Source organism: Epargyreus clarus, unplaced genomic scaffold (assembly GCF_041222505.1).
Source record: "Epargyreus clarus isolate Ecla_fem2 unplaced genomic scaffold, WU_Ecla_fem_2.2 ptg000008l, whole genome shotgun sequence".
NCBI classification, from domain to species: domain Eukaryota; kingdom Metazoa; phylum Arthropoda; class Insecta; order Lepidoptera; family Hesperiidae; genus Epargyreus; species Epargyreus clarus.
Window position 1 is genome coordinate 866,768 of NW_027332216.1, and position 24,071 is coordinate 890,838.

Consider the following 24,071-nt stretch of genomic DNA (forward strand, 5'->3'; position numbering starts at 1 on the left):
AAACTGTACGTAAATTATTTATGAATATGCATACATTTCGTTATGATATACGTACAAACAATTGGAAATAAATTAAATACAAAACAAACATTCAAAAGACAACTCAATTCATACATCGAATTTTGTATTAAAGTCCCTTCATTTACACAGCTGAAAATATGTTTCCTTACGTAGATACCGACACGTTATGTACGAAGATCAATGTTTGCCCATTATGTGTTCGAAATCACTAAACTAAAAAACACAATGTTCAGATACAATATAGAGTCATTCCATATAAAATCGTCTGAAAACGAGAATGACTATGCTATGAAGTTTTCTTCTATAAAGAGTGGGATGCACGGGTCAACCTGTGGCTGAATTTTGTCTATGGTATGTATACTTTAATTTGTGTGGTCTATGAATTTTTAATTCTCAACAGTTGAGATGCTAGGGTCGATTGAAATTCACGAAAAATGAGTAAAAAATACTCATTTTCAGCACGCTGTTGTTCTTCATAGGTATTGACCGAGTCAATTATCTTAACTTACACTTAAACTACTATCTTTCCCCCTCAGAATTCCGCTTCGACCGGGTAAATATCTTTAAAAGGAAAAATTTAAAGCAAAAGTTGATAAAGCTTAAAAATATCGATTTTTCAAAGTCTTTAACCAAATGCGCGGAAACGCACTCGAAGAAATCAAACTAGTGTAAATTTTATTCTTTGGGAACCTAGAGAACAATTTCCCACAGTGGCACTGAAATCCAAAAAGGGTCGGCTTTACGAATTAGATGATTTCAAATGGAATGACTTTATAGTCAATTATCGTAAAGAAATTGCGGAAGCATTGCTATAGATTTTTAAAGAAAATATTAGGAAACAGAGGACGAGCTAAAAGTTATAGCCTAAAAATCTTTAGTATCATGAACGGTTAGCTCCTCTACATTCGACTAAACATAATATGCAAATGAACAGGACTTTTGCCCGCCAACACAGTACCGTGCCGGCGCCAATATTTGCATTTCATTTTCCATCCACCTAGCAACTCCATCTGACTCCATAAAGAGCATACGAAATGTACATGCACGAGATAACTTGATTACGGCAACTGAAATGTGTTTTGTCTCGACGTACCTTCATTAACTTTACGACAATTTTACGTTCAGATCTAAATTTATTTTGTTTTATTGTAAATTAAAATTTAAAATGTACGTAAAATTTTACTTTATGAATGTTAACAGCTATTTCATAAAACAACAAGTGAATATCTGTTGGGATCCTCATTACCTTGAGTACAAGTTTAGTGCAACTCTTATTGTTCAATCTGTATTCAAAATGTATTTCAATATATATTTTGGTTAATAGATTATTAAAGACAAAATTATTGAAGATGAATAATACATCAATTATAGTCATGATTGAAAAACTTTGTAAATGTAAATGACAGCGAAGCAAACATTCACACTATGACGCTAATAAAATTGTAAATACACTTTTAGATATAATGATTCTCAAACCGAGGGATAAAAAATCTAATGCTTTTACGGTAAGCGTTCGTTATTTTAGTGGCGAACTTATATGACAGTATTAAAGAGATGATAAATTCTGTCAATTGATGGATGGGTCGGTAGGCGGTTTAACGATTTAGTGCTCCCGGCGGATGATAGATTGCCGCGTGTCCAAACGCCACTTCTGGGTCATTTATTACAGGGATAAAGTTTCGATTAGTCGAGACTAGACAGAACGTCCTGATTTCGATTAATTTGATATTTCAAAATGGTTTAACGTAAATATAAAACGCAAACTTTTGTCATTAATAGGAAGTTAAAACTGGAATGTTAGCTGGCACATTGTCAATACTGTTATTTGTAAACTTTGAACCATGACATAAACTATGTGGATAAGAAGTTTATTTACCAGCTTTGGAAAGTTTAATAACAAATGTTGACATCATAGCTCTAAGGAACGATTATTTATCACCAAATGACGAAAAATTCCTAATTGGTATTTTAAATATTTTTCATAAGTGAACATATTGCACAAGAATACGGCCCTCAACAGAAACCTTGAGGGTTATATTGGACTTATATTTCATATTAAATAATATGAATCATATCATAGTATCATTCAGGTACCAAAAAATAATGAACAGTAACAACGCCGCCGGCGCTAAGCGCGTGACACGACACTGTTTACTGCCCATTTAACCATTTAGACAATCGCAACAGGTCGTTATTCGTTTACCGCTTGTTAACTTGTTGACAACTGCAATAAGAACGAAGATGAACTGGGCTTCACTATCTAGAAACTAAATTTATGGCGTACGGAAGAAAACAGCAAATGTTTAAATTTCTAAAGATAACAATATAATTATATATGACAAATCCAATTCCAGCAGTGGCTCTGTAAGAATTCGAGACTTCCTATTTTCTATTACACTATTGAAGAAGCGATTTCATTAATGTCTTTACTTGCTTGTATTTCTGCACCTTTATTTACTACATAGTTTTATGCAAAGGGCTCATTTAATCTAGATTGAACTGGATAAGAAACATGTGTACAAATACAAAAGATACATAATACCTATAGTAGATAATACCAATAATTTCGCTATTATGCAGATGGAATATGCAAAGGATCTTTTGGACGGCATTTTAATAAATTAATGAAAAATAAAACAAAATATTAACATTCAACATTAAAATAAGTGAACGATCGCCTAACGAACTTAATAGAAAAAAGCTTTATAAATGGCAAGAGGCAAAACCGCCAGACAGAATGGAGTTCAATATTTAGCCGTCGATAACTTGATAAAATGGAATAAGTATTATAAAACACGTCATAATATAAAACCTGTCTATTTGACATTCGATATCATAGGTCACAATAAGAAGCTAAAGTATTCAAGACAAAACATTTACGAATGTTCCAGACTCTGACAGATAAGAAAGTGTATCATCTGTGAATGAATTTGTACGTTGTTGAACTTCAAATAAAATATATTAGGGTAACGTTCCAAAATCCTGAACAAATTACTGAACTTCCGCTATACGCAACTTTGCCGTGTATTCTGCGGTAAAGGCATACATATTTCAAGCCTGGTTTGGATAGTGTGTACCTTTAGCGCGCTTTTATAAGTGAAATTGAGGCATACGCAAAAGAAATAAAGTGTACTTTGCTGGAAAAAATCCCTCGTGTGAAGCACCAGTACACATCTCAAACTGGGCCCTAACTGAGGGTGGCAAAGTTTATAATTCAGGGGAGGATCCTTGGCAGAGTGCCAGTTTGTTTGAGTGTGTGACGTAACGGCATTACGTAGGCTGTTTTTGGGGAAGTTTTTAAATAAGTCCCATTTGTCAACCAAGGAATGTTATTTGCCTCTCCGTAAACCTGTTATTCGAAATGTGAGGATAGTAAGCGAAGTAATAATTCTCCACAGTGCCGAGAATGAATGAGTAGATGACAGATTTTTCGCATTGGGTAACGTTTCAAGTTTTATTAAGTGCGTTAAGTTACCTCATTTTTATTCTATTAGAGTAAAAAAAAAATACCAAAAAAGTACAACCGACTTCTATGTCACTACAAAGTAAAAAATAATTCAAATAAATATTGGTTTAGTACATATTTCTGAAATCGGCGCTCTGTATATTTCGTTGGATAACGATGTAAATGTAACGCGTGTCTAATATGAGCGAAGTTATGGCTGTTATATTTACATGGAGGAGTTCCCCTCATTTTCTCCAGAACCAATTGATGGATCCTAACCATATTTAAATGGGACCAACTTCCAGCTCGTCTCTATACAATAAAAAAAGAATTATTAAAATCGGTTCACTAACGGCGGAGTAATTCGTGTACATACATAAAAAAAAAGATACCGGCCGAATTATTTTTGAAGTCGGTTAAAAATATATAGGTAATGTTACATTGTAAAAACATATTTATGTTAGAAGTGCATAAAATGACGCTCCAGCAGCCACAGATGATTCAATGAAGTTAGACACTATGCAACGTGATAACATTTCCTATCGCTACGAAAAACAATACGTTTCCACGTATTTATCTCCTCACGCTGTAACCCCGATGCAAAGTAAGGTAACCCTGATGCTCCCTCTTGAATAATTTACACAAGGAAATATGATGCGTAGTTCGCAAGATTGGATGATGATGAAATTGAATGTTGCAACATGCGTAAGAGATATATTCTTCATCGTCAAGTTAATATGTTACTAAAAGAACTGGATCTCATTTTAAAAGAAGAGTGGTGGTCTTCCACGCTGACTAAATACGAGATGGGTGCAATGCAAATATGGCGAACTTGATGGCGAAGTTTTGAAAGGAAAGTATTTGTTTCGGATTGCTGCCACATGACACCAGTACTGCCGGCTTCAAACGGACAGTTATAGTTTTTCAAATAAAGTGGATGGCCACAATTACGTGCGGCAGCAGTCAAACTGTAATCGTGTAAAACACCCTTTGTGTTCGCTTTTTTAAAACTTGTGTAAACATTCTACAAAAAGTAGAAGTTTTTGAATTCATACTTACTAATAAATTTTGAGCATTAAACATGCTTGATAAACAAACAATATGGAGCTCTTCCTACCAAGATTTGACAACGATGTATTAGTTAATATCAATTGAAGAATTCGTTAAGATTAACCTTGAAACATGCATACATAATGATGCATGAATTAAATTATTCTCTTTGAACTTCTTTAAAACACGAGATGATATGCATATTCATCATATATTGTAATAGACTAAAGTTGCGCACTTTGATATTCAAATTAAAATTCAACGAGTGTTTTATTATATGTAATGTAGATATGTATGTTTAGGGTTAACGAAGATAATACACTCGTAGGGCAAAGGGGCCTGAAAGCTCCTAATGACAAAGTTAAATTTTAAGCTAGCCACATTTTATGTCAACATTATTCTAGAAAAGCGAACCACAATCCCACTTAATAATTTTAGACATAAACGCACATTTGCGTTGCAAAGAAAAAAAATCATCAAAAGCTTTTCATTTCAGTTAACTGTGTAAAGCTGACTAGAAAGTCTATCTTGCAAACGTCTTTTAAACTTTCTATATTGATGAAAATTCTAAAACTTTCAGCAGATTTAAATCAAGAAACTTATATTTTTCGATAAAAAGTTTAAGTGAAAATTGAAAAAAATTGAATCCGTGGAAAACATTTTATAAAACTTTTAAACCCTCTTTCCAGCCGTTTTTAGGCAATCCTCTTTTCCAACTTATTTATTACGTATAAATTTTCGTTTGAGTAGTAGATTTTTTGTGTTATAGGTTTTATTAATTATTTTTAGATCATTTACGAATGAAACGATATTTCTTCACACTTTTTCTTCGATTTCATGTCTTAACTGCGCGTGTCGGCATTATTCCACGTAAATTACACCATGACAGCCATTAAACGGCTGACAGAATTGTCAGCCCTTTAATGGCTCCGAAGGGCTACGGGCTACGAAGGTGCGCAGGGTCATATTATTAATAATATGACCCTGCGCACCTTCGTAGCCCTAGGGCCTTCTGACCTTCAAATTCGGCCCTACATGTACTGACTACCATACTACAACTAAATCGTTGAGCATTAGCCAAAATAGCATCAAGTCCGTTTACTCCAACGTATTGACTTATCACTATGAAAACTTGTAAATAATTTCCGATAATTGATATTAATAGAGCTGTAGAATAAATAACTTCGGGTCACGGACCGATTGTGGGGTGCTTATCACCGGGGCGGGGCGAAGGCGTCATTTACAATTGGACCAGTCGAAATGAGACGACGTATGAAAATCTAAATATGTTTTTGGATCTGAAGTCACTTAAAGACTCCAGGATCCCAGTCTAGTCTTTCTCAAAAATGGGTATATAATAGGTCTAAGATAAGAAAAACTTTCCTGGATCTTCTATTTATCTTTACAAAAATATTTCCACATTTTAGTAGTTCGAATGTTTCCTTAAATATTTAACACTATGTAATTTAAAATTACTTTATTAATTACTGCTGAGTAAGATTTACTTTAGTAGTTAAAGCAGCCACAATACACATCGTAAACATGTGTTTTTGACTATTGATAAACTACTATATATGTATATGTCAAATGAAGAACTACATTGAATTATTACGGTATCATATCACAAAAGTCGCTTTATAAAGCTTATTGACATATACGGTTTATCTTTACTGACTAAATTATAAATTGTTTCTTGGATATTCATGACAACCGTCTGAATATGTACTCACCTGCAACAAGTGCTACGTGTGTCTACAAGATTTGGTGTTTGTATGAGTCTCACATAACATATATATCTATTGGTGACAAATTCACACTACTTCTTTGATTTTATAAACATTTTATAAAATGCTTCTTGTACGAGTGAAAAACTGGATTCATTACGATTTTTAAACCCTTGTCACTTCCCATGTCGTCTACCGACCTTCACCTACTTTTAAATGGAATCGGGAAGGTATTGCCTCACTTTGATAAGATAAAGTATTTTAATCTTGTAGCAACGATTGCAGACTACTGAATCAGGTACCGTATTTGCTTTATTCACGGCAATTAAATATATTACTTTTCAGATAATATAATAAGTAATTAAAACTTATACGCGATGTAATAAACCAGAGCCAGAGAACTATAAACAAACCATAATATTTATATACACAAAACTACACGCGCAAGTTTCATTTTCCTTATAGGGTTGATTCAAACGTGGAAACACGATGAAGTTACATAATAATGATAATTTTAGAAATTGCTGATCAGATATTAGAAGTAGCACGTCTTGCAATTTTAATATAAAAAGTAATCACAACCTACACAGAATAAATATTAAAACGCATTGTCTTATGATTGAAGGACAAATATCAAAACAAAGCTTGAAAAATATGAATAGTCGGTCTTGGAGATAAATCTCTCTTGATAAATAGCTAGTGAATAAATAATAACGGAATAAAGTTCGAAACAGACAGAAAGAAGATAAAACGGTCATTTGAGGTGAAAGTTGATACGAAACGCAAACAGCAATAATCAATTATAGTAAATAGAAAAAATCTAGATACCTACAATTTATCTTAAATAATATATTTCTAAACTAAACTTGATATATATAGAATTTAATATCACAATACTGATTAACAAAGTAATGAAGATGTACACACTTTGTTAAGCATAATACGAGACATTAAACAAAACGTTTAGCACTGAATGTAAATATAGACTACGTAACTATTATATTTACTTTGTAACAAAAAATCAACGCAAAAAGAAATCTCAACATTCTCAAAGTAACTAAAGTCAACAAGAATAAAGCAATAACTTCAGCAGTAACATAATATGTTTGCTCTCGTCTAAATTATCTACCTATTGTTTGAACTAAGGCTAAAACCGACGGCACGGGAACAATGTTTGATGTAAACTTCTTCGAATATTAAACAAGGGGAATATTGCGTGAAATATTAAATGTTTCCAAACATCAGACGGCTGGAGGTCTTCAATATCAAAGCAAAGAGTTCCATGTAGGGATACAATGTAATTACTACCACATACCGTACCGTAAACAGACAGTTACCGTTTGTTGATAAAAACATGCTCTGATTCCAACAATAAATACAAAACATCAACAATCACCTTTATTTGTAGCATCTTGGCACGCCTCGTGTTGATCGCCGGCTTGCCAAAACTTAGAACACAGCAAAATTTAAAGCATTTTTAACACTTATTTTAATTTGTAAACACAAGACCATTTGGTAATTTGTCACTTTGGAATTTAACCATTAAAGTTGGCACTTTTCACTTTATCAGTAAAAATCGGAATCTTCACGAACATTCCACAATCGCCTCATCTTCAAATATTTAGTCATGTGAATGTCACATTTTAGGAAATGTGAGTTAAATTTTAATGGCACTCGTCCAACATGAAGGAAGTGAGATATGGCGAAGAACGCGACTGACAGCACACTAGCGCGAGGAGAAGTGACCGACGGGTCGCGCGGCCGATGCCTCATTATTTAATAGTCAGATAAAAGATTATCTATTGAAGCGTCCTCGGTCAATACGATACTAAATTACGTATTTGTCACTGAATGGCGATTACTGGCAAGTCAGAGGGATACAGTAAGTGGCGGGGCAAATGTCAACGACAAATAAATCGCACTACTCGGTCGGATAGCTCACTAGATCTTGTACCGAGAAGATGGTCCGCTGTTACAATGTCTTCAGAAGAAATGAATTAGAATGATGACGAAAATTGTTACAGCTCACAAAATCTGTTAGAATTAAATTTAATTTAACACTAACTAATCATTTAAAATTAACTAAAACTACTAAAGACTAAGTGTAAGCTCATCAAGTAGTAAAGTGTGCCTATGCCTGAAAAAGCGCACGTTATGATATTTAATCAGCCCTCTTTTTCCATGATTGTTATGGGAAGCGACTAACAAATGACATCCAGGATAGAGGCAAAAGTGTCTTCCTGTGAAATCCACTGCGGCCACCACTTACGCCCCGCATTAGACTTGAGGTTGATGAGGGCTAATGCATATGTAGATGCATAAGCTCAATTCAATATAAGTGATCTTCATTCAACTGTTTTGCACGACTCATGATGCGAAGCATCAGAGAGTGCTTTACGATCGAAAAATTTTTTTCGCTTCATTTTGGCGGCTATTTTTATTATTATAGCCTTGATAGTTCACGGAATCAAGATATTTTGCATACTATTGTCGAGATAATTTAATGGAAATTAATTCCATACTTTTTAAAAATTGATTTACTGCAATAGAATTGGAAAAAACACCAAAATAGGTCAAAAAATTTTCCTGTCCGTCATGTGTGAAACCTGAAAACACTGTAACTTGTGAAAAAATCCATCATTTGATTTATTTTATTTTTTTTAATTCTAATCGACGATTGTAGGTCACTGAATGCGAATGATTAATTAATTCAGTGTCGTTTAATTGCAATTAATAAAAAACGAAAACTACAAGACTGTATATTATGTACATTTATTCCACCAGGGGCGCTTGTGCAGTACCTTCTTCCTACTACAGCTGTTTTTTCGGCAATTAATTTTGAACGACTTAAGTTTTTTTTTGTTTTTTTTTTTTTATATTTCATAATTAAATGAGCATTATGAGTCGTGCACTTTTGGATTTTCCAAACTTTTTTTATAATATTACAGTAGCAAACGAGCAGTAACCCTGATGGTTACCAGCTACCCCCGGCAATGCACATCAGTAATCAGCCCTAGATAAGTTTATATTTTTACCTGAGGTTGCCACATGTACTCGCTATGAGAAACTTTTCGAAGCTTATAATGAAACATTGAATACATATTTACCCTACAGACCAAAACAGATTACAAGCGTTTCATAAAGAAATAAAGAAGAAAATACAATTTTACAGCAAGTACTTAGGCATTCAGAATCTGATAAGGTATTCTAATATTATCAAAGTGTCTGAAGTTACAAAATCACAGAATCGTCCGTATCAACTCGTACCGAGGGCGACACGAAGTGAACCGAATGATACGGAAGGTCTGTAACCGGCACACATTGAGAAGATAAATGTCTCCAACGAAGATAAAGCCGGCTTCCGACATAATGTAGTACTTAGGACCGAATTGACTTAATTAAACCTCGCGTCTGTGTAATAAAGCTTTTCTTTACTTAATTGTGCACCCTCATGAGGTATGTATTACTTAATTTAAGTTTTATTAGTCTCCCAGCGTTTGACTTTCTAATTATAATCATACTTCTTTTTTTATAATATACGAGTAGAATTAGCAAACGAGCAAGCAATCCATCATGGTAAGTGGCTATTCCCGCCTGTCTATCGTCCTACCCTCCTATCTGAGAAAGGCCACAGATACTACCCGTAAGCACTTAACTAAGTTGTAACATCTTGGATAACTTGGGAGACATCCCATAACACACATTTAAAACCAGAACGGATTAGACTACCTACCACAAAGGGTCCAGCACCTATAAATTGTACTTCAGTAATAAGACATCATTATATGTGTTCCTATCCAATCACTATTAGGTACATTTGAACATTTGTTTAAAGCCAGCAAAATATGTTAAGTATTTCAATAATAATTGATATACATATATAAAATAATAATTTCATCTCTTCGTCTTCAAAGCTGTTTCGAACATAATTAACATTCTGATGAAGGAACCGTCAGTAATTTACGAGCAAACAAATCTAATTATTACTATAATCTTATGACAAACCCAGCAGCGGTGACGGTAACGTCAGAAGCTTACATCACTTGAGCTTGCCCCACTTTGAAAATAGTATAAACGACACTATTGTTAGAACAGCCCGGCTTTGAAACTTATCCTACAGCAAATAGTTTGTAAACAAATATTTAGGGACAGAAATTTTCCAAAATGATAATATATTAGTAAACTACAACATTTCAGTTTTATTCAATTTAGCCACGTGTACAAGAATTTAGAGTTACGTTTATTTAGCCGTTTTATTTTTTTAGACGAAAATACCTGGACCGCATGCCAACTTTCTACGTCAAAGGCAAGCACAACATAATTTTGAGGAGCGAATTCGTTGCAATAACGTAAAATTTTAAGAGTTATTGCATTTCATGTAGTTCCATATAATACCTTAATATGTATATAGCTTATATATGTTAATGATTACCTAGTCTATTCTTTATACAACTATATAAATTCATCATAAAGTTTAGGACATAAATAAACAACATAGTATTTTTACAAATATTCCGCGAAAGACATGCGCTACGTAAAACATAACAACATAACACCCGATAAAGCCCTACAGATTAAACCCTATCAAACCAATTAAAACAAAGAGCGTCATATAATAAGCAATATAAGAACTCCAGATAAAGCACGCAATTATCAAAGGTAAAACAACAACAATAAAAGACACAGCAATCTAAAGGTTCTAAATGGAAAAAAATGGACTACGATACCAGTAACGCGTCAAAACTCTCTTTGTTTTAATACCCCGTTTGTCTATTGTCTAGAATTCATGCTGAATTTTAATACCTTCTGAAATAAAAGAGCGATTGTTCCTATTTACTTGCATATTGAAAACAAATACGGAACAGTTTCATGTAAATGAAGATGTTAACTTCCACATCCACGCTTTAGAAATGAAATTTGGTATATTGATAGAATCTTGATGAAATAATCTCCGGCTTTTAAACAAACCAAAAATTAGTAGACGTTGATGAGTTTAGGTTAACTTGCAACAAATATCGGATCATCTTTCCTTTAATAGATCAAAGGCTCAAAATGCTGCCAAATCTTCAAGAAATATTAAAGTCGATCTACAGTCGCCAAATTTTCGACGGAATGAAAATTGTAGGTGGCAAATAATCTGCGAGAAGTGCAATAAATCATCCGCTGTCTAGAACATCTGGCTGGCAGAGTGCAGACGTCGCGACTAGCATCAACAGGTACTGGTATAAATATATAAAATGTGCAACAGTCTCTAGACATATTTCGATGATTTATTTTAAATGCTTCCGTTCATGATTCTATCTGCGTGTGCATAGATATATTATATGGAGTTAAGTTATAATTACAAAATTATCATTACACTTAATTTTAAAGGATCTTAAATTTTTCAAACACCGTCTATGCCCATTATACAATTTTCAATATGAGAGCCCGGATGAACAGACAATATAATAATTCCTGCAGGATATGATTATTTATATAAAACGTACTTTTGATAAGTAGGTACCTACTTACTAATACCAATACAATAGATACTTCAATCAAGATAGATATCAAAAAGTATCAATTATAGCTAAGCAATCGGTGATAAAGTAATCAACTCAACAGTAAGCATAAATTGATACCTTAATAGACCATACGGTATAAAATAAGGGTATCCCCCTATTTCTTTGCCAAACCTTTTGTTGACATAAAATGAACATTACTTGGGGCGTGAAAACTTGTGGAGCATTAAACAATGGTTTTATAGCGGAAGATTTGCATATTTCATGTAAATGTGGCAGACGAGATGCTATTTTAGAGCAACGAACCCTATAATCTAGTCATGTTACTAAATGTTTTTATTCGAGATATTAAGTGGCGATAAGTGAAGATAATGACGATGACCATTCATTAAGCGCACGTAATGACCATTTTGTTACGCGAGGGTGTTTACAAAATTTACAAAACCACTTAAAACGATTTCATGTAAATAGTCGTTATAAAAACGGAAAATAGCTCATTATTGTCTAGTTATTTAGTTAATAAACTGTTAACAAGTAAACAAAAGACATTCAAACACAAACTTAAATTATCGTTCGTAAGTGTAAACCCGGCATATTAGGAGAAATAATCAACAGCCCATTCCAAGCTAAGAAAACACAATAAAACAATAGAATTTAATCAAGTGTAACCGCTGTTAAACGGAGCGATCTAATGTTGGCTAGATGAGAATTTTCTAGCTATAGTCAACGAGCAAATGCGCCATCGACTAGTAGATCTGGGGGGCTAGCCATGTTACAAACTTTGCATTCTATTCGTTTTCTATTCTATTCGTTAGCTAATGTTATTCTACATATATGATAAGTCTATGGTTAGCTATCACATTTACATCAATTAGGCGTCAAATACAATATCGTCTGGTTTCTACACCAGCCAAAATAGCTACATGATAATGATTAATTATTTAATAGTAATATTACAATATATCATCAATATATCAATAAAAAAATATACCATATTTTATAGCACATGTATTTTATTATTTAAAATTATTTGCAAAAACTAAACTTAATAATGTGTTTATGGACGGTAACTATGGTGATTAGTGATTGTTTACAAAGAGTATACAAATTGTTCATAGCGATATTACTAATGACAGTAACAGCGATTGCATGTATTTTGTATAAAATTACCTACTTCAACTTAGGATACGTATAACCAAAAGAAAATATCTGGACGTCCAACTTGTAAAGATTTACTGGCTCATGGCACGAATGCTCGTCTCTCAGCAATAAACTTGTCCACTACAAATCCATACTAAAACCGATATGGTCATATGGATCCGAACTTCGGGGAACCGCATCCAACTCAAACTTGGACATCATACAGCGCTTCCAATCGAAAATGCTTCGCATGATAGCTGATGCCACAGAGACAACAGTGAGAGAGAAAGTGACAAATAAACTAAAATCATATACTCGTACATATAAAGACACTTCAATGAACTTGCTAGTAAACTTATGAAATCCACCCGCACTTTAAAGCTCATCAAAAGGTGAGCTACTCAGGATCTTCTTCCATCGTAGGAGCGGATTCCAAGGACGCAATTATAATAAATGAAAATGCCACTGGGTGTATACCATACATGCCATGCCAACAAATGAAACCTCATAACCACCAGATTTATGCCTAGACAGGGAGATTGCTAGGAAACAGGAGATAATAATGAAAAAAAGGATACACATATTAATATTATATTTTCTTTTAAGGTGTAAATAAATGGTTTAGTTACAAGTAAAGCTAATATGAGAAACATTAATAATGATGCAATAAAACAGTTAAAACTGATACAATATTTTTATTTAAACACTGGAATAACTCTAAGTTCTATCGTATCTATCTATTATATTTATTATATGCTCCTATTAATTTAAAATAGAAAAACGACTGTGTAATTAATTTCTATAATATTTTAGGGTACCCTAGTTATAGAGAGCCATATTCAAATTTCAACACATTTAAAGTGTACATTTTCAAATGATCAAAAGTAATTAAAGTCTATAATGCAGTGATAGCGCGTAGTGAAGTGACAAACAGTTGATACAGAATCCGCCATTTTATTAGCGTTTACGTTTTCTACAGGGTCGGCGCGATCGCTCACTATGACATTTATCTTAGAATACGCTTCACTACCAAATATGACAAAAAATTCAAAAGGTTGTCAAAAGGTTGTCAAAGGTTGTCATTTGTATGGATAAAAGCAATGACATGAGCATTGTAGAATCGCTAGCGTTCTATTCTATCGTGTAACTTGGCTACGACTTTTCTACTTCGCTATTTTGATCACGTGATCATTGATAATTTCATACATTTTAGCGTTTCTATAGCGTTTCTACAGCGCAAGCGACTGTAGAATGTCAACTTGGCTAGCCCCCCTGTAGTAGATACATTCACGCCATCCACCGCTTTGTCTAGCTTCACGGTCTGCCGATCAAAGCATAAAGGTTGCAGGGACATTATATTTGATGGACCTATTCATGCCAGTTTTTTTAGGTTCATTGTTTTATTATACATTCAACTGTTACTACTACCTACACTATCATCTAGTCGTAAAATATATATGAGTTTCATGTACAATCCTTATCATACACGTGTTACATTTATTTACTCATCAGCATTGTGATGATACGTAGAATGCATAAAAATCCTATATTTTTATTACTGATTGTGTGCTGTTTTAAATTAATTCCTTTTCAATTGAGACAATAAATCTTTATAGTATAAGCTTATAATTTGTTAATACAGGTTGCATTAGAACTCCTGTACTTACATTCGAAGTATGTATTGAATAAACTATGAGAAGGCGAACAAATAAACAGTACCTTAAATAAAATTAATGGCTTAGAATTTTATATAGCTTTAAAGATTGCCGAATCGAAAAGATATTATGGAAAGTATACATTCGTGGGGTCTGTATTTTACGACCGAATCGATTTCTCCACCCCGTTTCTGAGAAAACACGAAGGTAATGCTTTGTTATGTAGCTACTGAATGTTTGCCAAATTGATTTTCGGAAGCCGAAACTTGTTTAGTTTCCTAAGTACTGATTATATTTCCTTGTTGGTTTAACTACATCTGTTTCGTTATTGTTAACATCTCCTTTTTTGAACATTTATTATTAATTTATCGACCTTAAAAAGTGAGCGTGGTTTTTGTCCTTGACCCTTAATGATCATGGTAATTTTTATGGTATTTAAAGAACAAAATAATTGTGATATGGGACAGACCTTCAGGTTCTTTAAAATTTATAATTCCTTTCGATTTCATAATTAATGTTAATAATCATAAAAACTATTAATTTAAACATCAATTCTTAATCTTCAATCCAACTAAAATCATTTTTATATATGTATAATCAACAACACAACTTTACAAGTATAAAACTTAAATTGCTTCCATTACCATGACTTATGAATAGGATGATTAAACTAGGTGTAAATATTAAAAAACCTACAACAGAAAATATGAAAGAGGTACAAGTCGAAATCATTGGAAAGCAACTCAGCTGGAAGCTGATCCTGAATTCTCGGTGGATAAAAGAGCAAAACAAAAGCGTAGTTCTCATCAGTTGGAACGAAAAGAGCGAACAATTCCATTTTAACGAACCCGCCACGCTTGGATAGTATCCGTATAATACCATTGCTTTGTGCGGATTACCTTCGAGTTGTACGAACTACTATTGACGTAGTGGGTATGAAAGTACAATAGAATACTATAGACTTTGCAATTTTTGAAAGTTAACATTCAATAAGAATAATGTTTAATATAATGTTTATGCAAAAATAGAAGATACTGAATAATTTAGGCAGATTATCTATTACAATAACTTGGTAGCAAAACTAAATTCGGCGTCCCATTAAAATTCAAAATGGTCTTGAGCTTCATAGTATCAAAAATATGTGCAATATACCAATCTAACATGTCCAAATTGGCCAGAGTGATAAATAGTGATCTACATTTCTCATGCTATGCGGAATGCAGAACACAAATGGATTTACATGACTAAATTGCAAAGAATGGTTAATCGTATCCTTGAATGAATTTTATAAAACCTCATATGTTATAATTTAAGAAAGAAACAAACTTACGATTATGAAACAAGTTTCCCCTTTTGCTGCTGTAGCCCATGTGTATTTCTGATATTACATTATCAAGAAATTACTTTTCACAAAATGTTTTCTTAAGCCATGGAATAAAATATCTGTACAAAAGAAGCATTTGTAGAAAAGAAGCATAACAAAGAACTGACAGCGCAATAAAAAGCAGCCATTGGCCTTACAATCGAACTGTAATTAAAGACTCATTTATTATGAATTGAAACCAGTTTTCTTCGGAAAATGTATTTACTATCGATTCCGATTCCGCTCGACAATATCCGTCATAGTTTTATTGGAAAACTGCAGTTCCACCGCTTGTAACTGGAACAAAGCGGAATAATGATCCTTCGTTTTTATACCTGAACAATAAATTGTTACAAGATAATAAAATTATGGTTTGAGTAAATATATATATTATTATATGAGTAATGCCAAAATGAGTATCTTACGACATGACAACGAACTTGCAACGTAATTCAAGTCTCATCAAAATCAATTTGAAGCAATTGCAATTCCGAGGGTCGACGTTACCGCCTCGGGTGACTGCAATCTCAGTTGCTACGTCGTTTAGTTTACGTATAGCTACAATAGCTAGTGTAACGATAGTAGGGTGTAATATTATTGCGTGTGAACAAGAAATAATGGCGAAATCTTTTCCAGTAAAATCTTCGCTGCTTCTGATCCATTTGAAACTTCTTATAATTTCTTGTCTCGTACTTTTAATATTTTCGTAAGTTTAATAAATTCTAATAAATCTCTGTACACACTGTCACATAATTTTATGGCTATATAAACTTGATAAAACTCATTAAAGTTTGGTTCCGCCCTGGTAATAAATTCCCCAAAGCTGTATGATAAAATTAATTGAAACTTCGATCGCTTCTCTTCACGCTGCTATGTGCACTCTCTAATTTTCCAATCCTGAGGTTTTCGTCACATTTTAATGAAAACATTCTCCGTTTATGCAACAAAATCATTATAATCAGATAACAATTTGCGTAGATATCGTGTACCAAATACCAATACAAAAATCTGCCAGAGTTTTCATCCCTTCCTCCTTTGCCTTTTGTATAAAAATACCAACCGAATAAATATAATAGCACAGTAGCACTACCATGAGTTGGCATAGAAACGCCACTATAGAAATTGTAAATAGAAAACTATTGTCATTTTGCTAGTGAATAACATAACTACCATCGTTACGGTATTTCTTGACAACGTCTGTCAATTTGTATGGCAATAGATCATAATGACATTCGCTAGCGATTTGATTTCGATAGGTTTTTTACGTATCGAGTTACGCCACTACGGATTTTAGTTCTACGAGTAACCACCAGAGGCGCTGTACAATTTTTCATACATTTATTTTACGCAGTCGCTAGCGAGTAATACTTTTGTAAACTCATGGTAGTGCTACTGGTCCGTTAAGTTATTGTTTTTTTGGAATATTAAGAAAATAAATAAAAGTAATAAAACCAATAAAAAACACTATTTAATAAACAACAACACTATTTAATTTAATTCACAAACTATTTAAATACTTTTGTTTTGTTTTTCGTATCGTACTTCTCAGAAAACCTTTCATTTGATGCTTAAATCTGTAATCAAACTTGTATACATTTCAGCTGAATGGGTTGGGATTTAACCCCACATACGTACGAACTAACAAGGCAAGTTTTTAAGCTTGTAAACATAAATGTTTCCAGCTAAATAACCAGTTCTGAAAGTATCGCAATATCGGAAATTGAAAACTTCCATCACTCTTCACGGTCGTTAGGCTGCTTAATAGATTACTTGTCTCCAACTTCCCGTTTGGAGCTTAGCTGAAAATACCGAACATTTCATAATTCTACAGATTACAGATTTTTTCTGTTTGTTGCAATGCACTACTGTCTGATAGTATTTCTAGCTTTATAATATAGCTTATGCATTAAGTCTAGTAACACTTTTGAGAACCAATTTAGACGAGACTCATCATCAGACCGTTTGTTTGCCAAATTGTTAATCCTCATATAGTATTGTTTCGGACAATCATTTCCAAACGTAGTAAGAGATTTCATTTAATCTTATTTATCCTATTCATCAATGTTAAGGCAAATACTTTTCGTTACCTTTTGTGCTTAAAAATTAAATATTTTCATAAAAGAGGGATCAAAAGATCCTTTTATTCGCGTACACATAATACAAGTATTCTAAGCTTAGATAGATATTGTTAGATCTTTATTAAAGAAAATTTGAGTAAATTCATAAAACGCTTATTAGAATCCATTAACGAAATCCCCGCTGGTAAAAGGCAGTTTCCAGACATATTTCAGATTACGTTTATCTTAAAATCTGGTGAGATCAAAATATTCATAACGCCTAACGTTTCAGTCAATTTTCCCTGTTTATACATCAAAAATTATAAGCTTGAATACCATATCTCGTTTGTATTTTACAGTTATAGTTATCTGGGTTAATATTTGCTTTGGTTGACAAGACAAGACTTTTTGTGTCCATATTATCAGAAAACAGGTCATTCAACAAATGCTGTGTAAAAAAAATATATAAAAATTATCGATGAAACAATAAGAATGTGTGGTCTGAAATAAGTTCAGCTCGTGTTGCTCCCTTAGCTAACGTTTTTTATTAGGAAATATTAAAAACTACTATCAGATTCAATTAAGAATTTCTGAGAGACTTAAATAAGGGATTACCTATATTATGTTTTGTATCATACAAAAAAACGGAATGTTAAAAAAAAATAGATCTGTTCCACAACCACCTAAGCCGTTTCAGAGAAGAAAATGTAGGCTTGTTTGAAGGTACGAGTATATGTAGTAGTCGGTATATAGAGAAGGGTCAAATTGAATTTCTTTTGCCGCCTCTACTGAACAGGCACGCTGAATTGAAACTAACAAAGTTAACAAACCTAATAAAACCAGAAGGTTAGTCGAACGCTTTACATTATTTGCTACAGAGCCTACACGCACGGCTTATAACGCAACAAATAGGCGCAAATACAATTATTACGTAAACAGAAACAGCCGTGTACCGTTACATAATAAATCTTACACATTAGTACAGGTTACACAAATTGATGTACTTTTCCAATCTGAGTGTATAGGGTTTCTGAATCTTACTATACTTTAGTGTCAAAATAATACTTTGAAATAATACAAAAAAAATCGGTGTTTCACAAACCATATTTTTGGCTAAAGTGTATCTTTGGATAAAAGTAGCGTTATTAATACTTCACAGGTGTCTAAAAATATGTCCATACACAGGCAAGCAACGGACTGTTCCTGTAATTCCGGGTCTAGAATAGGGCTACAATATCCCCTGCATGTCGTAAGAAGCGACTAAAAGGGGGCTTCCGGGATTGCGGTCAGCAAGAGTGGTAGTTCGAACCGTCCAGTAAGCTACCCCGGAAAGGACGGCGGTATGTGTGGTTGTATATCGTCGTAATCACCAGATGTTGTGGGAGGAGCGGACGCTCCCCCAGGGCAGAGCCCGATCCGGGCATCGCGCTTGGAGGACTCTGGTTGTGTTCCGTCGAAGATCCCGGAGTTCTCCAACAAGCGCTGAGGACGGCCACCGGGGGGTTTTAGTGCGGTAAAAAGGTTTTTTTATACGGTTTTTTTATGCGGTAAAAGGGTTTTTAACGCCGGGTTATGTGGTTACATAACCCAGCGTCGCTCCCACGTTGTCGGTACCTTTTGAAGGTTTCCCTCGAAAAAAAAGGCAAGCAACGGACAACATTTTAAAACTGGTTAATTCTGGAAGCATACACTGAAATTGAAAGATAATTCGGAACAGATAGACAGATTTTTTATATCATCTATCTTTTTCCTTTATATCAAATTTTGGATTGACATAATACGATACACAAAATTTCAAAACTTTCTTTGACATCAGAAAAATGACTTCTTAAGCATATTGCTTACTGAAAAATGAAAAATAAAACGATCGTTTAACATTTAATCCATTACCTTTTAACCCAGCCAAAGCCTAATGATAAACACCGTAATACATTAAATTAGCAAATTGATCAGGGACTTTCCCTAAATTACTGAACTGTCTTCAAGTGGGCCACTTAAGTACGTAACGACTGAGGCCAACCCACGGTATGCGCGTAACTCTATATTTAAGCGTATTGAATAACCCACACCGCAAACTTACATAACTGATTGACCTTAAGATTATACAAAGTTTACTTGCTTGGTTAACTCCTTAAGTGTACTCAAAGTTAATATTATCTTGTACAATATTCGGTTTTAAGCTGAGTTAGAACATTTATCAACGAGCGCTTCGATTCTAGCAAGATTTTTCAAAATAAATTCATTATCCGGGAGAGATTCGTTTTGGGAGAGAAAAGCAAATTACAAAAATAAGTAACTTTCACGTCTATACTTTTATTTGTAATAAAGATAATGATAGGAAAATATATCTAAGGGAAAATACCTCCAATCAATGTTTTATCTTTATTGAAATTTCATACTTCAATATTATATTGCAGAAGTAACAATCGAGTCAGAAGTCGACATAGTTGTGAGTCCTACTTGAGGTCGGCAACACACGTGTTGCTAGTCCTGAGAAATAAATGGATATACTTCGAATGAATAGGTATATCATCTTTATCATACTATTCAAACCAAAACACAGCAGCGCTAACACCACTATAAGACAGACAGACAGTACGGCTGTAGCGCCTCAGCAGTCGAACCTCATCTTTCATCTCAGTAAATGGTGATACAAAAATAATCGCAGTAATGCAGCATGAATAAGTCTTATTTAGGCAGCCTAGTTATCTCGACTAAATTCTAAGCGACTGGGGCTTTTGGAGCTAAAATTAATCACATACTATCCATATAGGTCACCAGAACAGTCCATTTCGCTTTAGACCCGAAACTAAACACTGCAATATTTAACCTAAATTGGTTGGACGTTTTTGAAACGAAAATGTTGAATGCTTTCGAATCTAATAAGCATAAAAAGTATTTATTAAATTTAGATGAAGTAATACTTCGCAGACTTAAGTCTAGTACAAGAAATCCTTTTCTTGTGTATATAATGAATACACATGCACATAATTACACCCACAATGAAACACCCAGACACACCACAGAAATCGAATTTAATTATTTTGTGACTGTTCAAAAATCGTTTTTCACTACAGAATATGCACAGAAACCAGTTTCCTTTTCGGAAATCAAAAATTAAATCTACAACTCAATCAGCGTAATGTACAATATATATCCTATACAATGTGCATGTAAGACGTTTTATTAATACACAAATGCGCAACTAACGTTACGAAACCCTTAGGGAAGCCCTTGAAATTCATAGCAAGAAACCAAAACGTAATTGCATACAACCCGTGTACCACATGATGCATGTAACGTGAAACTGTCATATTGCATTTTGTTACTATGTATTCTACTTTTATTTATGTAATGGAATGAAGCGGCAAATGAGCAAACGAATAAAATAGAGTCACACAAGGGATTCCGACTAAGTTTTGGAAGGAAACAAGGGTTGTTAGTAGTGTTGAATATTTACCAACATCCATGTTCGACGAATTATCCGCGGAATATGTTGCAACACAGAAGTGCAGAGGAAAGTCAACACAAGCTGATGATATCACTGAATGCAATTACGCCGTGCGTTTAATTTGTGCCACGATAATGGTCGAGGAAAATGGCTGCCATACATAGAATCTATATCATAGTTACACTGCGGTAATAGGTACTATTTAACTGCGGTATAGGTATTATCTAATGTCGGTTTTAGTACAAAGTAATCAATAGAAAGATCAAGATTTAGCTCGCGATAAAATTATTGCAAAATCTGCGAAAGAATAAATCAGAAATAAAATATTATTTCCTTTATGAACTAGGTAACTTTGAACGTGTCCCTGTAGTACCGGGACCAGAATAGGGCTACGGTATTCCCTTCCTGAAAGTCGTAAGAGGCGACTAAAAGGGGCTTCCGGGGTTGCGGGCGGCAAGAGTGGGAGCTCAAACTGTCCAGCAAGCGACCCCGGGAAGGACTGCGGTTTGTATGGTCGCATATCGCTGTTAAATCACCAGGGGATGTGAGAGAAGCGTAAATTGCTCACCCCAGGGCAGAGCCCGATAGAAGGGCATCGCGTTAGGAGGACTCCGGTTGCGTTCCGTTGGAGATGCCGGAGTTCTCCACCAAACGCTGAGGACGGCCACCGGGGGGGTTTTAGTGCGGTAAAAATCCCACATAACCCGGCGTCACTCCCATGGCGTCGGGTACCTTTTGAAGGTTTCTTCCTCGTAAACAAAAAAAGGTAACTTTGAACGACGATTGATTTATATGTATAATAAAAGTGTAAGCAAATCAATAATCACGTACTGACATAGTTCCACTAACGCAGATACAACTGAACTTATAAAGAAAACTTAACAAAGCCAACAGTAAGAAACAATAACCATCCACATCGCACAATGCAACGGTAAATAATAAAACAAGAGCCAAGAACCACTTCAGCGAAGACAATGCACACCCCAACAATGGGATTGAAGCACCTGGCCATCTTAACCAGAACTCATTCGCTGAAAACAGCCTTTATTATTCCATTTGTAGCGAGTCTTACTGACCTTCTCTCATTACAACTATACAAAAGAATTTAGTTGTTCTTCCACAGAAAATAGTTTTGGTAGAAGAAACTGACTACAAAATCCAATTTTGAAACGGGCAAATTCCAATAAGCTGAATATTAACAGGTTCTATGGATTTCACAAATATTGACGAAGGTATGTAATATCTTTGGGCCAACCAATGAACTAGGGACACTTTAAGCCAAAAAATGTATTGACGGACGACCATAGCCATCTTCTCATTAAAATATTGGTATACAAAAACTTTATGATATTTTTATGTACTTCCACTATCAACCGATTCTCCAACATTTTTAACCGACTTCAAAAAAGGTGGAGGTTACTCAATCGACCGTATATATGCTTTTTCTATTTTTTTTATGTTTGTTCAGCGATTTGATAGATAGTGTTTATTAAACAAAAATCATTCGTGGAATTGCCAATACACTTAGAACCAAACTAATATTCTATGCACCTACTTCACTTGCCGCCGGTTGCAGTAGAAAGTGCTATTGCTATTTTATTCCAACTGAATAAATGTTTGTACAGTTGGAGAATTATTTTCTAGAGCATTCTTTCTTCATTTCTTACAAGGATCACTGAACCGAGAAAAAAAACAATTATTCAAAGTATGGACGCTTACTATAAATCATCACAATTATGTTCTGCAATGCAGTACTTTACAAAACATACACGTGGGAAAATAACTGTCTTCAATAATATGCTCATGAGATTTGCAATAAAGACGCTAATTAAAAAGGTCACAGATAAAAGCGTGCTCAGAGTCCATTACGTTGCAAACGTTAATTAAATTACTCTGCTCTTAATCCACCGACATTCATTTCATCACATCATATCATCGTAATTACATCGTTTTGAGTACTTAGTACACTTAAAGTTTTGACCTTTTTCGATCATTTGTTAGAAAATGAAATTGTTTTTGGAAGTGAATTCATTTAGGAATTATTTCTTATTATTTCTACTCTGTTAGGTCTTATGAACTCTAAAAAAACGTCCAAAATCTTCGTTTGTCTATCTGTTTTTACGAACTAACCTAGAAAATCGTCGTTAACCTATCACTATGCCAATGCTGGACACAAGGTCCTTTGCAGAGTAAGAGGGATTTAGGTCATAATCTACCGCGTGTACAAATTCTAATTCTTTTTTTTAAATTATTTTATACTTTTTTTATATAATTGGCAACCTTTTTTTAAATAACTCTTATTTATAGGTAGGTTAGCTATAAGGTTTTCTCATGCTTCCTTACTTCACCATTAAAGCAAGTGATAAATATATGGCACCTTGTTCCTTGCACCTTGAAAACCTCTGAACCTACCTAACAGGTCTACCCCGCAAAAGTCAAAAATTACAGAGCACAAACAAAAGTACAATAAGCCCGAAAACATTTTGGCAAATAAAAAGAAAAACCGTCACAAAGACAGAACTATGGTTTAAAGCTCCTTTAAATTAATGAGGCACTTTGAAAGCGGACACTGGCTTTTACAGCACTAAGAAAAGTGGAATAATTAAAACCCTAATAGCATTCAAAGCCAAGGCTTAACCTACTTTTTGCAACCTAGACTTA

The 24,071-nt window shown here is 34.0% G+C and overlaps 1 protein-coding gene across 3 annotated transcripts in view; it reads right to left on the reverse strand.

The window, feature by feature from the left end:
* The window catches only part of LOC140744060 (monocarboxylate transporter 9), a 48,880-nt gene that overhangs the window by 14,157 nt on the left and 10,652 nt on the right, over nucleotides 1–24,071 (reverse strand). For 2 of the 3 annotated variants that reach the window (XM_073075517.1, XM_073075516.1), the window contains exon 1: nucleotides 7,637–8,031. The exons of the other annotated variant lie outside the window; for it this stretch is intronic. The gene's annotated coding sequence lies outside the window, so the exon portion shown is untranslated. Of the gene's footprint in view, nucleotides 1–7,636; nucleotides 8,032–24,071 lie in introns of those variants that run through there. 3 annotated transcript variants of the gene reach the window in all.